The sequence below is a fragment of the Protopterus annectens genome, chromosome 6.part0, assembly GCF_019279795.1.
Source record: "Protopterus annectens isolate FY-2018-M chromosome 6.part0, PAN1.0, whole genome shotgun sequence".
In the NCBI taxonomy this organism is placed as follows: domain Eukaryota; kingdom Metazoa; phylum Chordata; order Ceratodontiformes; family Protopteridae; genus Protopterus; species Protopterus annectens.
The window spans coordinates 448,757,205-448,775,290 of record NC_056737.1 but is presented as its reverse complement, the minus strand read 5'-3'; the positions used below and the strand labels follow the sequence as shown (position 1 = coordinate 448,775,290).

The following is an 18,086-nucleotide window of genomic DNA, read 5'->3' as shown; positions in this document are numbered from 1 at the left end:
TCCAGCTTTTGCCAATTTGGTATTGTCTTGGTGGGAACATAAATACATATTTCATTCTGAGTATAAAGATAGTTGGGTGCTTTATAAATGATTTTTACATGATATATGTTTTTTTTTTGTGTGTAGACAGTGAAGAAAGATTTGGGGAATTCTTTAACTATATTTCAAACAGTACGGGGTTCTTAAATTTTACATACAAGATAAGGTATGATGAAATAAATTATTTGGATGTGAATATTAGGAAGGATACAGGTAATGAAGGATATGTATTGAGAGTCTATAGGAAGGACACTTATTGTAATTCCTTTTTACACTTTAAAAGTGCACACCCTTATTCACAGAAAAAAAGTATTTTAAAAGGTCAATACATTAGGGATAGTAGAATGACCTCAGATGACCAGGATTTTATCAAAGAGGGTGATTTATTGAAATTAATGTTTATAGAGAGGGGCTACCCGGAAAAGTTGATTAATGAAATATATTATGGTCATTTTTAACAGAAACAGTATGTATGCTCCCATCCTTGGCATAGAGGATGTGGTGAGTGGGACTGATATTCTTAACAATGAGGTTAGAACCGATTTCAGTAATCTTTATATTCTAGATTATAGCGGTGATGCCAACGTCATTAAAGAAATAGTAAAAGAAGACTGGGACAGGTTTTCAAAGATTAGTGATTTAAACCTTAGGTTTGATGAACCATTGAAATTTGTGTTCAAAAAGGGTAGAGGCATTAAAAATATTTTAGAGAATGTTTTAACACAGAGACGAAAAAGGTAGGAACATATAAATGCAAGGCCTGCCAACAATGTTTATACATCTCTAATTTGTCCAAGATATATTTTCCTAGCAGAAAGAAACATATTAGATCCACCTCTTATTCTAACTGTGGTTCCAAAGGGCTGGTTTGTGTAGCACTATGTGGGGAATGTGAAGGTTTTTATATAGGAAAAAAAAGGGAAGTTTGAAAAGGAGGATTTATGAATATACCTACGATATTAGGAAAGAGAATAGTAGGAATGCACTTTACAAATACACTCAAACATGCAGTGATGTTTCATTTACAGTTTTTGTATTGGAAGAAATCTAATCAGATATTAGAGGGGGGGTGTCGGAAACCAAACTGGAGTATAGGGAGTTATTCTGGCAATTGGTTTTAAACTCTAACAAATGGCCAGGATTGAATTATATGGTTTCCCTAGCACCTGTATTGAAGCTTAGGGCAGCAAAATTGTGAAAGAAATTTTAAACATAATTTTTAAACTTAATTTTTAATACAACTTTTAATATATTTTTATTATTTCTTTTTTAACAACATGTTTGCATATACCTTTTGACACTAACTTGTATTTTAATATCTTTTTATATGCACTAGTTAGGTGAATATGTAACCTGGTTTTAGTATACAGGGGTGTTTTGACTAAATGTTTTTCAACCTTCCAAGATTTTCATAAAAAGTGAGGAATTGATGTAGATTTTTGGGTTTATGAATTTTACATTTTCATTCATTTATGGTATTTTAACATTCATGTAATGATATTAATTTGAGCCACTATAGGTCACTAATATATATTTATTTTTTTTATTTATCATTTGTTGACCAGGAAAGTCCGACTAGGTTCCACAGAGCCTGTTTTCAGCGGAGGACCGGGGAGAAATGCTCCAGATTTTTTTATATATATTTTTTTATATTTTAATATATTAATGCTTTTTAATATATTAATGCATTTTAATTGAATGGGGTTTGTATTATATTTATACCTATACCTGTATTTACATTTTATATATATATATATATATATATATATATATATATATATATATATATATATATATATATATATATATATATACATACATTTTTTAGTGAGAGGGTAGAAAAGGTTTTAGTAAAAGCAGATGTAAATGCCTTTTGAAGAAGGAATATGGTTGTGAAAAGGTTTGGGTTCTACAATTATTTTAACATTTTAACAATTGCCATTTTAATAGTTAACATGAATTAACTGAACAATTTAATTTAATTTAATGATAGGGATATATAAATGCCTTAAGGAAATGCTTGTAATTTTCTGACGAAGTTGTGGAAGAAAACGTACTGTTTACTGTTGTGGTTAGCGTTAGTGAGTGTTGTGCTGTGCTGTGCTTTTATATCCTTAAATAAAACATTATTCCATGGCAACGGCTATCCAGGTGCTTCATTTTTCTGTTTTTGGTGACTGTTGGTGCTTTTCTTTCTTTTATTTTGGTTTGGGTCATCCTAAACATATAACACGGAATATTCCAAAATCTCAATTTTTCAGAATACGTTGTATTTTTTCGAATGCGACTAATTTTGAAAATTAGAGACTTGTTCTCATTGATAGATTTTGTAATAGAGGATATAACCAGAACCAGGTTACTGAGGCTAGTATAATAGCATGTTCTCAAGACTGGAACAAATTATTACATTATCAGCAGCACAATACTAACAATTATGTTATTAGATTTGTCACTACATATGCTTGCAATACAAATACATTTATTAGTTTGATAAACAAACATTGGAACATTATTTTGGCAGATGAACTTCTTTCAAATTTGTTGGGGGACAGGTGTCATGTTTCATGTTGCCTTCAGGGGGGCCATTGCAATAGAGGGGATGTCAAACTAATATAAATATGGTCCTAGAACAGTTGGACCCAAACAAGACACTTTAGATGGTAGGATACTCTCTGGTTGCTTCCCTTGTGGTCATTGCACTTCCTGTAAGTATTATCAGTGAAACTACGGAATTTACCAGCAGGAACACACCTAATATTTTTCATATTAACATATGGGCTAACTGTAGTTCAGATTGGATTATATGTCTTTCAACTTGTACTTGTTTGGCCTTTTATGTCAGCCAAACCTCTCATCCATTTAAATTACGTATTTCAGAACATATGAGTGCAATTAGGAATAAAAATATTTCGAATGCCTTGTATAAGCACTCAGTACAACATCCAACAGCATGTTTTAAATTTACTGTCATCGATTGAATTATGGGAAATAGGAATAATAAAAGTGGTTGGCATGACATTCTGAATAAGAAGGAAAACATATGGATTATCATATGTTTTGGTCTTTTTTCACCCGGTTTAATGAACATACATAGAAAATATTTTTTAGAAATTTATTTTCGATACATATTGCATGGTCCAATATTCACTGGTCTGTATTAATAAAAATATTTCTATTAGTCGAATGTGTTTAAAAAAAAAACTTTGTAGGTGTCTATGTGATGTATTTCTGGGAATACCAACATATAAGCAAATTGTATGGCTTTTGCCTGATATATAATTAATATGACATAAAGTGCAGTTTTCTATATTGCTCTTATAAGGTGAAAAATCTTGTTTTCTGTGTTAGTTAGTTATACCAACATATATGTTTAGTAAGGTATTACATTCATTTGTTTGTATGAATTTTCAGATCTTTATAAGTCCAAAATGCTGTTTACTGCAGACATTTTACAGCATTATGCACAATATCTCTTTAAATTCTGTGGTTTGTATTATTTTTGAATTATTCATGATCTGAATGATGTGATTGGTGACTTGAACATTTAAATGGTTGTCTCATTTTTATAATGTAATCACACTGAATGTTTGATTATTAAATCATTTATTCTCTCACTTGTTGTGCTGGCCAATTTGTATTTTTGTATTTTTAAGCCATTTCACTTGCCCATTTGTAGAATTTATGTATTTGATATAGCACATACATCACACCACATAGAACACATAGCTTGCCAGATCACACACCACTGCACCTCTCACATAGTAACACAAAATGCACACCCACTTTCGCAGAAGCTGTCAATAAAAATCTGCTCAAACAACAAAGACCTCTGAGGCAAAAATGCAAGCAACCATCTCATCCAAACACACCCCGCAAGACACATAGCCCACATAAATAGTGTGTCACTCAGCCTAAGGCCCTATGGCAAAACATTTTACCCACTGCACTAGTCATAGGTGACTCAATAGTAAGGCACACTGATGTCCCCCTCACTAGGTTGAATAAGGAGAACGTTACAGTCAGCTGCCCATCAGGTGCCAGGATCCACCACATAATGCATGCACTTGGGTCTCTCCACAACAAGTACAAATATGACTCTGTCATTGTCCATGTTGGTGTGAACGACCTAAGATGTACCTCCCTGGACTACATGAAAAGAGACATGGAGGAGTACTCGTATCTTGTAGCCCAGGCAGGTATGACCCTAGCCCTAAGTAGCATCCTATTGTCGCCTAGAATGATACCACAGTACAAGCAGAAAATGATTGGTTTCAACAATTGGCTAAGCTTCTGGTATCATTCAAAGGATATCCAGTATCTGTCTGCCTAGGATGACATGATCGACAGACCTGGATTCTTTGCCAGAAATAGCCTGAATCTATCAACCCTGGGATTCCAGATACTGGCAAAAGCTCTTACCACCCCTATAGTGGCTTTTTAGGCAATGCCCTGAAGACAAATTTACCACCTTAACAACTGCAAACAAACGCAACCTGAGGGTTATGCTATTCGATGCTAGAAGCCTAAATCTCAAAATGCACTCGCTCGAGTCACTCCTTAAACTGGAGAACGTTGACCTCTATGCAGTAACTGAGACTTGGTTAAAGGATCCGGCGAGCACCCCAGTGCTATCAGGCTACATTGCATATCACACCTTTAGGCCCCTAAATCTGGACCAAAGCCCTAAAAGAGGTGTGAACCAAAGCCCCAAAGGTGGTGGTATACCCATATTCATAAAGGATATGTACACCTCCAGACTAGTTGCCCAACACAATGCATCAGAGATACTACAGGTACAACTAAAACTGGATAAAACTGCAATCCAAGTTGTAGCCTGCTATAGATCCCACACAATGTCCCAAGACTCCCACTCTGCATTCCTAAGCACCCTGAAAAGCATTCAGGTTCAACCTAATACCCTCATACTTGGAGACATTAACTACTCCTCCATTAGCTGGAAAATTATTCCTGTTCCAACTCATTCACCCAACGATTTCTGGAATTCATTAATTCTAATGCCCTGGACCAATTCATCCTCACCCCTACCAGAGGTAGAAACATTCTCGACCTGGTCATTACAAACATGGGTAACCGCTGCTCTACACCAGTAATCAACTGCTCCCTGGTTAGATCTGTCCACAAGTTAATCACAGTCGATATCCAAATCCCACCCTCACCTCCCATGAAGGAAACCACGGTGAAGAACTTCTCCAAAGCCAATTTTGAGCTTCTAAAGGCAGAAGTGTCAAACTTCACGCTATCCATGCAAATGGGGAATGGATGTATGGCTGCTGAATCATACACCAAGGTGCTGTATGAGCATATACACAAGTGCATGGATCAGGCCATACCAAACAGAACCAAGGTCCTGACCTCCAAAAAAAGGAAGACAATATGGTGGTCCCCTGCCATTAACAAACTCTACAACAGAAGGAAAAAACTGCTGCAGAAAAGGGTAAAGTCACAAGACTGGAATAATTCCCTTGTATGTCTCAGCAAAAAAAAAGATCCCTAATCAAATCCTCCAAAGCTAGTTACGAAAACAAAATTGCTACAGATACTAAACATAACCAAAAGGCATTCTTTAGCTATGTCAAAAATCTGCATAACAATACACAGATGGGCTCTGAGCTACTGCACAGCGGCACCACTTATACTGAACCAAAGATATTGCCAATATTTTGGACGACAGGTTTAGTGCAAACTTTACCCCCCCTTCACCCACTAAAGGGCCCATCCCAATAACCGAGGAATACCAAATCACTAATATCATGGCTGCACAGGTAGAAGCCACACTATCCAAAGCCAAAAATATAGCCTCCATGGGACCTGATAATATACCTGGCTGTGTTCTACATTATTTATTTATTTATTTTGCATTTGTTAACTAGGTTGGACGAGCTGGGTAAGAATTTACCCTTTTTCAGTGGAGACCCGACGGGAAAAGCCCCAAACAAACATACAAGTAGAGACAAGTTAACAATAATACAGAGCAAAATAATGTCATGAATACAATGGATAAAAAATAAATAAATAAATAATGTACTCAATGGAATTAAACATAGCTATATACAAAAATATAATAATAAGGGTGTAAAAGGAAAAACAGCAATAATAAATCCAAGAAGTATGCAGTAAGGGAATTAAGGTTATAGGTAATGATTTGAAAATAATATGGCATTATTAGATTAGTGGCTAGAAGGACAAATTGTGTATGTGCAGGGGGCCTCAAATCTGAGGAAGAAACTAGTGCAGGAGTAAAAAAAAGAGAAACGTGTATGTACAAGGGACCTCAGATCAGAGGAAGAGATGGTGCAGAAGTAAAATAAATGAGAAACGTGTATGTACAAGGGACCTCAGATCAGAGGAAGAGATGGTGCAGAAGTAAAATAAATGAGAAGCGTGTATGTACAAGGGGCCTCAGATCAGAGGAAGAGATGGTGCAGAAGTAAAATAAATGAGAAGCGTGTATGTACAAGGGGCCTCAGATCAGAGGAAGAGATGGTGCAGAAGTAAAATAAATGAGAAGCGTGTATGTACAAGGGGCCTCAGATCAGAGGAAGAGATGGTGCAGAAGTAAAATAAATGAGAAGCGTGTATGTACAAGGGGCCTCAGATCAGAGGAAGAGATGGTGCAGAAGTAAAATAAATGAGAAGCGTGTATGTACAAGGGGCCTCAGATCAGAGGAAGAGATGGTGCAGAAGTAAAATAAATGAGAAGCGTGTATGTACAAGGGGCCTCAGATCAGAGGAAGAGATGGTGCAGAAGTAAAATAAATGAGAAGCGTGTATGTACAAGGGGCCTCAGATCAGAGGAAGAGATGGTGCAGAAGTAAAATAAATGAGAAGCGTGTATGTACAAGGGGCCTCAGATCAGAGGAAGAGATGGTGCAGAAGAAGAAAGTAGTAGAGGAGGGATGAAGTGATCTAGAGGGAGGGTGTAGAAGGGAGAGCAGATAGATATAGTAAGTTATAGAAATAGGAAAGGTCTGATAGATCAGACAGTGGTAAAGTGGGTATAGGGAGAGGGAGGGGATAAGTAGGGTGATTGCAGGTACATATAGGGTTGTTATGGAGATACAGTATCAGGTCATGTTTGAAGTTAGAAAGGGAGGTATGGCTTCTGATTTGGAGTGGAAGATTGTTCCAGATAAGGGAAATGGAGTGTTTATAGAGTAATTTACCTATGTTCTTATTGAGTCTATAGACTTGTAGTAAGTGTTTATCAGAGCTACACAGGGAATGGGGAGGGGTGTACCAGGAGATCAGGTTGGACAGAGATGGACATTACAAAGGGAACTGGCACCACACCTGAGTGCCTTGTTCAACCACAGCCTCATTTTAGGCTTTGTTCCCACTGAATGGTGCCCACCACAGTCATTCCATTCCACAAAGGGGGGTGACTACTGACTCTGGAAAGTACTGCCCCATCGGCCTGATGAGCCTGATCTGTAAGGCCATGGAGTGCTTTGTTATGGACCTCGTAAGTAGGGATATAGGTAACCCTCAAACTCTGGACCCCTCGCAATTTGGGTTTGTGAAGGGCAGATCATGTCTGCTCAACCTGATATACTTCTTTGAATCTGTCACCAGAGCTGTTGATGAAGGCAAGATAGTACATACAGCCTACCTCAATCTAGCCAAGGCCTTAGACACCATCTCCCACTCAGGGATCATTGAGAGGCTCACTAACCTAGGCATTAACCCCCTACAGCATAAGATGGGTTGCCAACTGGCTCGCCAACAGAACCCACAAGGTGAAAGTAGTAAACTCCAAATCTGACTACCAGGCAGTTACAAGTGGAGTCCCACAGGGATCTGTCCTGGGTCCTCTCCTGTTCGGTATCTACTTCTCTGAAGTTCAGGCCAACACTGAGGGACTCTGGTGAACCAAATTAGCAGATGACTGCAAACTGGGAGCTATTGTTGATTCTCAAGTTGATGTAGACATCCTACAAAAAGGCCTCACAGACACCAACGACTGGTGCCAGAACCATGGTCTTAAGCTTAATGCTAAAAAGTGCATCATCATCCCCTTCAGAAAAACACAATGCCTATGAACTACCACACTGATGGTAGCCCACTCAACTCCCAAGGTGTGATAAGAGATCTAGGGCCACAGGTAGATAATAACCTCTACTTCAACAAACACGTTGCCACTGTAGTTAGAAAGTCTTTTTATGTGGCACATGTCATTACAAAAAGTTTCTCATCCAGGAAGAAAGAAGTCATAATCCCTCACTACTCATCCGTCATTAGACCCATTATAGAGTACAATGCCCCATTCGGCATGTACATCATTAGACACCTACAACAACTAGAGAGGCCACAAAAATTCCTTACAAAGAGGATCCTAGGATTCAAACACATGCCCTATACAGACAGACTTAAAAAATTCCAGCTGTACTCCATCTCATATCGCCTACTTATAGACAATCTCTGCTTAGCATACAAAGCCATGTCTGACCCAGTGTTGCTAGACATGCTTCATCTGAAAAAGTCTCAATCCCTCCACAGCACATGCTCCAAAGACCTCAACCTCATCACCACAATAAACAGAACCTGCTGGAGGGACAGGTTCCTAACCCAGAGACTTCCCATACTCTGGAATAAACTCCCCATTCATGTCAAGCAGAGCACTTCACTAGCCCTCTTCAAGATAAAGTGGATAGGTAACAGGAAATTATCCCCTGGGATCACTTCAACAGCCTTGCTCGATAGGGGCACAAAAAACTAACGTCAGGCAATAGGACAACTGGGATCATTCTTGGGCTAGGTTTGTATTGGCCCCAGGGCCATTAACCTAGTACTTACCTATGAACCTATGATCACTCCCAATTTGCATTCATCTGTGAATTTGCCCATGACATTTGTCTTTATCTCAGAGAAGTGGATGCCTAATAGGAGCGGTTCCAGCATGGAGCCCTGTGGTACCCCCACTGGTGACAAATCTCTTAGATGAGTAGTATCACTAATCCTGACTTCCTTGTTCTTGTCTGTGAGCCAGCTGGCCAACCAGCAAGTTGTGTAGGGGTTTATGCTTAGTTCAATGAGTTTGTCAACTATACCCAAAAGGGGTATTATACTGAATGCCTTAGCCAGGTCCAGGTAAGTGGTATGTACAATTTCCCTCATCCATTGCCTTGGTGACCTTTTCAAAAAAGTCTGCTAGATTTAGTAGACATATTTTTCCTTGACAAAGCCAAATTGGGTTGGGCCCATTGTCTGAAGGTTGCCTTTATCTGCAGTTTCAGGGATCAGTTTATGGTCCACCCTTATGAAGTGGGATAGCAGTTGCAATCCTTCATTCTTGTGGTACAAAGGCTACTGTGAGGCTAGAGTTGAAAAGTGGCACAAGTGGTTCTGACAGTTCATGTTTCAAGCTTTATAGGAAGTGTCTCAGGATATTGTCAGTGCCCACTGAAGCTCTGTTTTTGTCTTTAGTGAGTACTGCCAGGACCTACCCCTTGTTAATAGTTGGGAGGTTATGCCAGTTGGTATTTCATGTTGGTAGTGTGGGTGACATTTGAGCTGAATTTGTCAACCAGAAAATTTGCTATGTTGCTATAGTCAGTGAAGGTGGCAACACTGACCACCAGTTTGGCACACTAAAGCATGATGCCTTTGAGGGTTGGATATGGCTGTAAAAGACCTTGTGGTTGTCTTTTGTCTATGAGGCTATCTTGACCTGGTAATTGGCCTTATTGGACTTAATTAGTCCTCTTGGTTTCATGCTTAGTTTAATTAGAGAGCTCCTATCATTATGCAAGTTTTTCTTCCTGGTTTTAGCCATAACATTTTTGATTTTGTTATAAAACGTGTAAAAGTAAGAATTCCATCAATGTGATTTGTTTTTAGAGTTTGTTTTGGGCTTACGTCTAGTAGGCACAGCAACCTGTATACAGCCATTTACATAGTTGTACAGTGTCTGTGAACAATTTTGCATTCTTGACTATGAACTCTGGATTGGGAGGGGCAATGAGTTTTGACAAGCTATCACTTAATAGCATGTAGTTTGCTTTGAAGTAGTCCTTAACTGTTAAAGTGTTTGCTGGGGTTACTGAATTGATTTTTTATTTCATAGATGAAAGCTTTGTAGTCTAACTTCACCACTAAGGACATGCCACTGGGGGGGGGGGTCAAAGATCTCCCATATTGGTGAGTACCAGGTACAGTATATTTGAACCTCTGGTAGGTGTGGTACTTGTGTTAATAAAGTCCAGGAATCATTGTGCCTGTGACTATGAGGCAGCATATATTTCCCAGCCTATAGAAGGTTAGTTAAAGTCTCCCATGCATAGGTTATTTTGGTGTAATGGTGAGTGTCTCCAGTAGGTCTAGGTAAGACCTATTACATTCTAGGGAGATACAGGGTGATGTATAGCTTGCTAGGATATGGTATGGGACTTTGTCCACGGTGATTTTTCACATGGATAAGTTCCAGGGCATCATCCTAATTAACCACTATAGAGATATTTGTGTTGCTAATATATATAGTGAGATGCCTCCACCTTTTCCACCTTTTGTCCCTGCCTGTGCAGCTGATGTTCTAAATATATGGAAGCCACTGAATCCTTGCAATACCAGAGTTCTTTCTGTGGATTTAAACCATGTCTTGATAGCAACACAGATGTTTATATTTTCCAGCATGAGGAGAGCTTGTAGGGTGTTGAGTTTCTTGTTTAGGCTCCTAGCTTTGAGCAGTAACACCTTAAATTTTCTTTAGGTTTTGTTTGCTATGTCTGTAGGTTTGTCAACTTGGTATTGTCCTAAAAAAGGTTCTAAGGGTAAAGATTTACCAATATATATGGAAGCCTAGGTGAAATAGGTGTAAACCATCCTTTTCAAAGCAACGTGGTTTATTAACCATGTCTTCCCATGCTGACAGATATTTAATCCTTCTTGAAAGACATCAGAACCTAAGCCAATTATTGAAGTCAGTCCAACTATTTTTCATACTGTGGCATCATCCTCAGTGAAGGTAGAATGTTACTCACTACTAAGACCATACTAGCCTCGGACACATATTCAGAGAGATCATTAATGTCTCTCTTCATATGGTCCAGGGAAGTATGTCTCACAGTTAATGCCTAAAGCAGTTGGCTTTTATACTCTCCTCCCAATAGACACCACCTAGTCTCTTTGTTGTTGCCCATGACTCCATTTTTAGGTGAGTTACATGTGGATTCTCCCACCATATATTTTGGAGAGGTGGGAAGGAACCCCACTAAAGGAAAATGTAAACTCCAGACATTGGTCAGAAGTCAGGATGGAACCTTGTACTTTGTGCATGGAAAGCAAAGACCATAAATATTTTAGCAACTGTGTTATTTCCTCAATGGGAATCCAATCATTGATGGAAATTAATTTTGCATAATTTTCAAATGTTGTAATGGTCTGCAGGTCGGTATCCCTGAGATAAGATCTACTAAATAAAGGACAGCACTGTTGTGTGGTTGGACCTTAAAACTGCAAGATAGTTGCTTGTTGACTTGTGGGCAGAATTCGCAGTAATTCCATCTCACTCTGTTTATAGCATCTTGATGCACTGGAGTAGAGTGAGAGAATGCAAAGTCAACCCCAGTGAAATAGTCAGCCCACAGCATAAACCACTGGTGGCAAAATCATCCCCAGTGAAATAGTCAGCCCACAGCATAAACCACTGGTGGCAAAATCATCCCCAGTGAAATAGTCAGCCCACAGCATAAACCACTGGTGGCAAAATCATCCCCAGTGAAATAGTCAGCCCACAGCATAAACCACTGGTGGCAAAATCATCCCCAGTGATCCCAGTGAAATAGTCAAAATCATCCCCAGTGAATATAGTCCCAGCCCATAAAACTACCACTGGTGGCAAAATCATCCCCAATGAAATAGTCAGCTCACAGCGTAAACCACTGGTGGCCATGATCAACTGCAAGCAGTACTCAGAGAAGGTTCTGCTGCAGTAATGCTGGGTGCCTGGTATTCCTCCGGTATTGTGATTGGCCCTTTGGGGGGGAGAAAGGGGTAAAGTTGGCACTGAATCTGTCAGCCAGTATTTTGGCAATATCTGTTGACTCAGTATAGGAGGTACCATTGTGCAGTAACTCAGAGCAAACCTGGGTATTGCCATGGAGATTCTTGATATAACTGTAGAAGGCTTTGTGGTTGATTTTAGTGTCTGCCACAATTCTGCCTTCATAGCTGGCTCTAGAGGTTTTGATGAGGGGATCTCAACTTTTTGTTGAGGCTAATAAGGGAGTTTTTCCAGTCTTGGGACTTCTCCTTTTTCTGCAACAGTTTCTTCCTTCTGTTGTAGAGTTTATTAATGGTAGGGGACCACCTAATGACTACTTGGAAATCCTCTATTTTACTAAAATAGGTGAAGAGGATCCAAATGTGCTTGGTCTGGCTTAAGGAATTCAGAGTGACCTGTAGCATCAAATGATCTGGCAAATTATTTGGCTGAAGTATGTCCACCACTATAATCATTAGCACCTAAATCATTCAGTCTTTTGTTACTATGATGCTTTCTAAAATGTTTTGCTAATGCAGACAAATTTGTGTCCTTGGCTGCACTGGAGTCTGTGCTGGAAGACACAAATGTATAGTCACATAAAATGACAGAATGTCTTCTCAAAGGTAGGTTGCACTCTCAAGTTCATAGGTTCATAGGTAGGTATTAGGCTATCTGCCCGAAAGCATTTATAATCCTAGTCGGAATGTGTTGGCTTTCACCGCCCCCTTAGATTAGTTCCCTGTGCCTCTGTCCAGCAGAGCCATTGAAGTGATCCCTGGGGTAAACTTTCTGTTTCCCATCCACTCGTCAAGGTTTCTCTTGAAGAGGGTTAGCGAGGAGCTCTGCCTAATGTAGATTGGAATCTTGTTCCAGAGCATGGGAAGTCTCTGGGACAGGAATCTATCTGTCCAGCACATCCTATTTATTGTTGTGGTGAGGTTTAGATCCCTGGAGCATGTGGCTCGAGGGGATATGGTTTTCTTTAGGTGGAGCATGTCCATTAATTCTGGGTTGGACATTGCCTTGTATGTCAGGCAGAGATCACCTCTGAGTAGGTGGTATGCAACCGAATGCAGCTGGAGTTTCTTCAGTCGAGCTGCATAGGGCATCTTCTTGAGGTCAGTGATCCTCTTGTTGAGGAACTTTTGTGGTCTTTACAGTTGTTGCAGGTGTCTTGTAAGGTACATCCACAATAGGGCCTTGTACTCTATGATGGGTCTGATGATTGATGCATAGAGGGGGCCCAATGACCTCTTTTGATCTGAATGCAAACCCTTTTGTGATTAGGTGGGCCACATAGAAGGATTTTCTAACCACTTTGGCAATGTGATTATCAAAGGAGAGGTTACTATCTACTTGGGTCCCCAGATCCCTTATTACATCTTCCATATTTAAGGGGCTACCACCTATGTGGTAGTTTGGGGGTACTTTGTTTTTTTCCAAAGGGGATGACTATGCACTTTTTGGCATTTAGCTTGAGGCCATGGTTTTGACACCAGGTATCTGTCTCAGTGAAACCCTTTTGGAGGATGTCTGTGTCAGCCAGAGAGTCAATTATTGCCCCTAGTTTGCAATTGTCTGTGAACTTGGTCAGCCATAGTACTTCTGTGCTTGCCTGTACCTCTGAGAAGTATATACTGAACAGGAGGGGTCCTATGACTGAGCCCTGGGGAACACCACTTGTAAATGGTTTAGAGTCAGACCTTGCTCCCACAACTCTTACCATGCGGGTTCTGTTCGTGAGCCAGTTGGCAACCCTTCTCATGACATAGGGGTTTATGTTCAGGCTAGTGAACTTGTCTATAATACCTGAGTGGGGAATGGTGTCGAAGGCCTTTGCGAGGTCTAGGTAGGCTGTGTGGATCACCTTTTTCTTGTCTATAGCCTTGGTAACTGTCTCAAAGAAGTCCACCAGGTTTAGGAGGCATGATCCGCCCTTTTTAAGCTGAACTTGGTAGGGTCCAGTGTTTGGAGGTTTCCAATGTCTCTGTTAATGAGATCCATGATGATGACTCCATAGCTTTGCAGACCAAGCTAGTCAGGCTTATAGGGAAATAGTTTCTGGGGTTCGTTGTGGCTCCACCTTTGTGGAGCAGAATAACCAATGCTGTGCACCACTCTGTGGGCACATAGCCTGTGAAGAGGCTGAGTTTAAACAGGCACATAGCCTGTGGAGAGGATGAGTTTAAACAGTGTGTTTAGGTGAGGGGTTAGTTCATCTTTGAACTTGTGTAAGACGCAGTCTGGGACACCGTCCAGTTCCATTGATGCTGTGTTTTTGGCTTTGGAGAGGGCTGTTTTAACCTGAGTGTCTGTGATTTCAGGGGCACTACATTCTTCTGGTGTAGTTATGGGCCCTTTTGGGGGTGAGAGGGGGGTGAAGTTTGCACTGAACCTCTCTGCCAGGATGTTGGCTATATCGGACGGTTCAGTGTATTTTGTGCCATTCTGCACTAACTCCGAGCAGAACTGAGAATTGCCACTTAGATTCTTGACATAGCTAAAGAATGCCTTGTGGTTATCTTTGGAGTCCATGGCAATTTTTCTTTCAAAGCTAGCCTTGGATGATTTTTATGAGGAAACGTAGTTTCTTGCTGATACTGATCAGGGATGTCTACCCTTCTTGGGATTTTACTCTTTTCTGTACTAGTTTCCTCCTTCTATTGTATAGCTTGTTTATGGCAGGGGTCCACCAGACTGGTTGTCTTTTCTTGGAGGAGTGAGTTTTGGTTTTGTTTGGGATAGCACTATCCATGCATTCTTGTAGGTGCCCGTAGAGTGCATTAGTAAAGGATTTTGCATCTTGGACAGCATTATCCTTTAGCATGGGGGCTTTGAAACTGCCCACCTCGGTCTTAAGTAACGTGAAGTATGCTTTTGAAAAGTTTTTCATGCTGGTTTCTTTGAACGGGGTGGTGGCAGAATGTGGATATCCAGAGTGATTAGTTTATTGTCAGGTCTAACCAGCAAGAGGTTGACCTCAACCCATGTTAGTGATGACCAGGTCCAATATGTTGTCACCTCTGGTGGGGGTGTTGACCAGTTGATCCAGGGTGTTTGAGTTTATAAATTCTAGGAAATGTTGGGCAAGGGAGTTCATACTTGAGTAGTTCTCCCAGTTAATGTTTGGGTTATTGAAATCACCCAATATCAGGGTGTTTATTAGGACCTTTATGTTTCCCAGTGTTTCCAGGAATGCGGAGTGGGGGTCCTGGGACATGGTGGGTGATCGGGAGCAAGCTATAATTTGAATAGCAGTTTTTCCCATTGTTAGTTGCACGTGGATGATCTCTGAAGTATTGTGATGTGCCACTAACTTGGAGGTGTGGGTATCCTTGATGAAAATGGATACTCCCCTGCCTTTTGTATTTCGGTCCCGGTTTTCTGGCTGAAATGTATGGTATGAGTTGTAGCCTGGTAGTGCTGGGGTGCTCTCTGGAGCCTTAAACCAGGTTTCTGTTACTGCACATATATCGATTTTCTCCATACTGAGGAGTGCCTTGAGTGCATGCATTTTGAGGTTTAGACTTCTGGCATTGAGCATCATTACCCTCAGTTTTTTTGTTACTTGTGCCATTTACGGCGGTGGGTTTGTCTTTTGAGCCTTGCCTAAAAAAAGGCACTATGGGGGTGGCAAGAGCCTTGGCCAGTATTCGAATGCCTAAGGGTGACAGGTGCAAGCCATCTCTAGCGAAGCAGCGCGGCTTGTTGAGCATGTCATCCCAGACTGACAGACACTGGATCCCCTTTGAATGACACCAGAAGCTTAGCCAATTGTTGAAATTGATAATTTTTTCTTTATGCTGTGGTATCATTCTTGGTGAGGCCAGGATGCTACTCAGGGTCAGAGTCATACCGGCCTGGGCTATGTGATCAGAGAGCTCCTCCATGTCTCTTTTCATGTAATCCAGGAAGGTACGGCTCAGGTCATTCACACCAACATGGACAATGACAGAGTCATATTTGTACTTGTTCTGGAGTGACCTGAGTGCTTGTGTTATGTGGCGGATCCTGGCACTTGACAGGCAACTAACAGTAACCTTCTCCTTGTTCAGCCTAGTGAGTGGGACGTCATTGTGCCTGACTATAGAGACACCTATTACTAGTGTGTTGGGTATGTTAATTTGCCTTCAGGGCTGTGATTGTGTGGCACACTGGTTTTGTGAAGTATGTGTTTCATGGTTTGTGTTGGGGGGTGAAGGTTGCTTGGATGTCTGCTTTGGAGGTCTCTGTTGCTTTTGCAGATTTTTATTTACAGCCTCTGAGTATGTTTTTGTGTATTTATGTGTGTTTTTTGCCAGTGCTGGTTTCATAGATCTATGTGAGACTGGTGGTGTGATGCAAGTAATTCCCTTCTCCTCTTGACTGCCTGGTCCAGTCTTGGGTTGAGAGAGCTTAGCCTCCAGTTTGGCTGTATAATTGCATCTCTCACATGTATTAGTGTTTGGTGGAAGGAGGAGAGGGTTGTCTGTGTACATGAGGCAATTGTAACATTGCCTCAAAATGCTCAGATTCACCAACTGGACTGGAGAGTACACATGCCCTTTGGACATGCCTGGATAGGTACAGTGAACTGTTTTACTTATTGGCTGGTAAGGTTGAATAGAGAGCTTTGTCCTTCTCTACAGTATAGGGGGATCTAATGCTAAGGTTTATTAGTGCTTGCTATGAGTTTTGAGCAAGTGCCTGGATGAGAAGTGAATGATTTGAGTGCTTAAGTTGAAAGTTTGTCTAGTTCCAAGGGAAAAATTGAAGAGTAGACTTTGTGGAGCCGGGAATAGTTATACCCTTGTTAACTGGTGCTGCCCGGTGCGCAAAACCTTGCAAATGTGGGTTTTATAGCAAGGAAATGAAAGAGATAGAAATTAGCCCAAAATGGCCAATAAACTACTAATTTCTGGTCTGAAACCACTCCTCCAGGGACAGATAGGCTGCTCAAAGCTCCCTCTCTCACAGTGAACAGAGAAACTTCCTTCTATCCAAATAAGGCATGGGCAAACGCAGAAACTTGTAACACAGTCCTGAATTCAGCACTAACCTGAAAACTGGACTAAACCAGCTTAGAAAGGTGGGAAAACAAGTTTTTTTTTTTTTTTCAGAAAATAAAGCAGATACAATCAAAAACGCTTTAAATGCACAGACATGGCTATCACACTTGACTGTGTAGCCTACAACAGTTAAAAAGGTAATTTAAACACAAAAAATATTTTAAAGTGCAGGCAGTAAAATAAATACAATATGTAGCTGAGACAAGCTTTTTAAATCACAGAAACTCTAGAAAATTGGCGTTTTAGCTGGAATTAGCTAAAGGCAGAAAGAAAATGCAGAAAAATGATACTTAATCACTCCAAAGTCTCTCTTTTGTCTCTCTGCTGTGGTAGAACACTGCAGCGTACCAGGCAGGAGCTTGCTGAGCTGTATACTAACACAAAAACCTTGCAAATACAGGTTTTATAGCAGGGAAATGAAAGAGATAGAAATTAGCCCAAACTAGCCAATAAACTACTAATTTCTGGGCTGAAACCACTCCTTAAGGGACAGATAGGCTGCTCAAAGCTCCCTCTCTCACAGTGAACAGAGAAACATCCTTCTGTCCAAGGAAGGTATGGGCAAACACAGAAACTTGTAACACAGCCCTGAATTTAGCACTAACCTGAAAACTGGACTAAACTAGCTTAGAAAGGCGGGATAACAAGTGTATTTTTTTTTTCAGAAAATAAAGCAGATACAATCAAAAAAACACTTTAAATGCACAGAAATGGCTATCACACTTGAGTATGTAGCCTACAACAGTTAAAAAGGTAATTTAAACACAGAAATTGCTTTGTTAAAGTGCAGGCAGTAAAATAAATACAATATGTAGCTGAGACAAGCTTTTTAAACCAAAGAAACTCTAGAAAATTGGCGTTTTAGGTGGAGTTAGCTAAAGGCAGCAAGAAAATGCAGAAAAATGATACTTAATCACTCCAAAGTCTCTCTTTTATCTCTCTCCTGCTGTAGAACTCTGCAGGGCACCAGGCAGGAGCTTGCTGAGCTGTATACTAGC

General features: G+C 40.4%; 1 protein-coding gene across 1 annotated transcript in view; it reads right to left on the bottom strand.

Annotated features, from left to right (window-relative positions):
- KMT5B (lysine methyltransferase 5B) overlaps positions 1 to 18,086 on the bottom strand; it is a 1,528,897-nt gene that overhangs the window by 147,100 nt on the left and 1,363,711 nt on the right. The window lies entirely within an intron of this gene.